The following is a 2558-nucleotide window of genomic DNA, read 5'->3' on the forward strand; positions in this document are numbered from 1 at the left end:
TAAAATTCTCATGGATATGCGCCTTCTTATGCTCCACCTCTTAAAAGTAATTTTATGGAAACTTTGTATGCATTCATTGAAAAGTAAGAGACAATCAACACTCAACATGCTCAAAGCATAACAGATTTTAAAAATACTCTTGCAAAATTTACATCTGCTCTCAGTTTTCAAGAGAAAGGTAAGTTTCCATCTCAACCACAGCAAAATCCCAATGGGCAATACAATAAAAATGCAAGTAGTTCTAGAAGTCAACATATGGATCGAGTCAAATTAGTCATCACTCTTCGTAGTGGTAAGGTTATTCAAAAACCAATTCCTGAACCTTGTGAGAAAGATGATGAGTCAATCTCTAAGAGTAAGAAAGGGGTTGAATCTGAACATTGCAAAGAAAAGACTGATTCCTCGCCAGCACTTCCATTTCCTCATGCCATAACCAATCAGGAAGAAATTGATGATGAAAAAGGCATCGAAATGTTGATGCGGATCTTTTATCAGAAGTGACAATAGATTCGACACTCGACATCACACCAATCGATGATTACTTTCCTGATGAATCTCTACTTTCTCTTAGTTCAATGCCTTGGTTTGCTAAAAATATCAGTTTTCTCACTTCAGGATTTTTGCCAGCTCACTAGAGTATCGAAGACAAAAGAAAATTTTTGAGCAACGTGCAAAATTTTTATTGGTATGACCCTTATTCAATTATTGTCTTAGTCAAATATTTCAAAGATGCATTCCCGACAATGAGGTAAGTAGAGTCATTAAATTTTATCACTCTAAGGCACATAGGGATCATTTCTTGTTACAAAAGAGGACTATAGAAATCTTACAAAGTGGATTTTACTGGCCCACCATACTCAATGACTCACACGCATTCCACAAAACCTATGAAAATTGTCAAAATATGGAATTTATTTCAAAACACAAAGAGTCTTTAGATAATCTTCTATTGACTCTTAAATCTCATTATAGTGGAGATGTGCATTATGCATTTCATGATTTATGACCCCATTTTCATAAAAAATATGCTTGGCATAGTCTTAGGAATTTGACTAAAAAAGACTTTGTTTCCTGGTTTTTAAGAAAAGTGGATGGGAAGCCTATCCTCGACCCATAGACGGTGTTTAAGCTGTTCTTGGATGTAAAACCAAGGGAAGATCTGAGCCACAATCATAACTACCTATATATATACATGCTTTTTCAAAAATAAATAAATAAATAAAGAGAGAGAGAGTATGTGTGTGAGACTCTAGCTAACCTACACATAGATGGTATGATTGCCCTTTTAATTTAATATCTATAAAATCCTCTCTTCCTTCCCTTCATTTCCACTGAACCCATACATTCATCAAATATAGAATTGTGTAGAAATGGTAAGTTCCTCAAGTCATCAAATAAAAAGTATTTGCGTTTTCGGTGGATCTAGTCCTAGGAAAGAAAAGGAGTTTTTAGAATCAACAAATCATCTTGGTTAGGTGCTAGCTGAGAGAAAGATTCATTTAATGTATGGGGGAGGCAGTTTTGGATTAATGGGAGGTGTGTCAATTGCTACATTTTTAGGAGATAGTCAAGTTTTGCGGGTCGTCCCTGAAGCTTTAACACAAAGGGACATCATTGGAAAAATAATTATAGAGGAACTATAGGTCTCCACAATGTCTGCTTGAATGAATGCAATGTTTGACCATGTTGATGCCTTCATTGCTTTACCATGTGGTCTAGACACATTGGAAGAGATCTTTCATATCTCTTCTTGGGCCCAACTACACATTCACCATAAATCCATAGGTCTATTAAATGTTAATGGTTATTATAATAAGTTGTTGTCTTTTCTTGATGATGCCGTGGAACAAGAATTTCTAACATCTTCTGCACGATAAATTATAATCTCTGCTGCTACTGCTGAACAATTGATTGACCAACTACAATCTTTTATTCTTGTAATTGATCCCTCTATGAGTTGTACAAATTGGTCATCTATGAAAAGCTGTAAAAAGCTTATATTGGATTTTAGTTGATAAAAAAAAATTATTTTTCATTCAAAAAGCATGTGCAAAATTGTTGTTATTAAGATGGCGGAGTAAAGGAGCTCTTTTGTTAAAGTGACTCTTGAGACGCATCTTAGTAACCATTCTTAACAAGGTCTATTATAATACTTCTTGAAATATTCAGGTTTACAAACTCTCACATTATTATTACTTAATTCTGCTCATATACTCATGTAACATGTATTCTTAAACCTTAATTTTTACACACACACTTTAACATATGATTGTGGGTTGCACATTGGATTATTATATTATTTATGTTCTTTTGTTAAAGGTAATAACTAAGGGAAAATGATAGTATATAATTTGAAATAAAAAACAAAAAAAAAGAGAAAAAAAAAATAATAAAATGATGATAATAAAAATGTAGATAATTTTGATTTCGTAGCTTTCCTAACCTAAGCAATTAAGCTTAAAGTGGTGTTTTAACACTTAATACCCTAAAGTCAACTGACTTGGGAGCTATTGACCCAACGCTTGTTACATGGGTTGAGGAGAAAAGCTTAAAGGAAT

Source organism: Populus euphratica, unplaced genomic scaffold (genome assembly GCF_000495115.2).
Source record: "Populus euphratica unplaced genomic scaffold, PopEup_1.0 scaffold1306.1, whole genome shotgun sequence".
Classification (NCBI taxonomy): Eukaryota; Viridiplantae; Streptophyta; class Magnoliopsida; order Malpighiales; family Salicaceae; genus Populus; species Populus euphratica.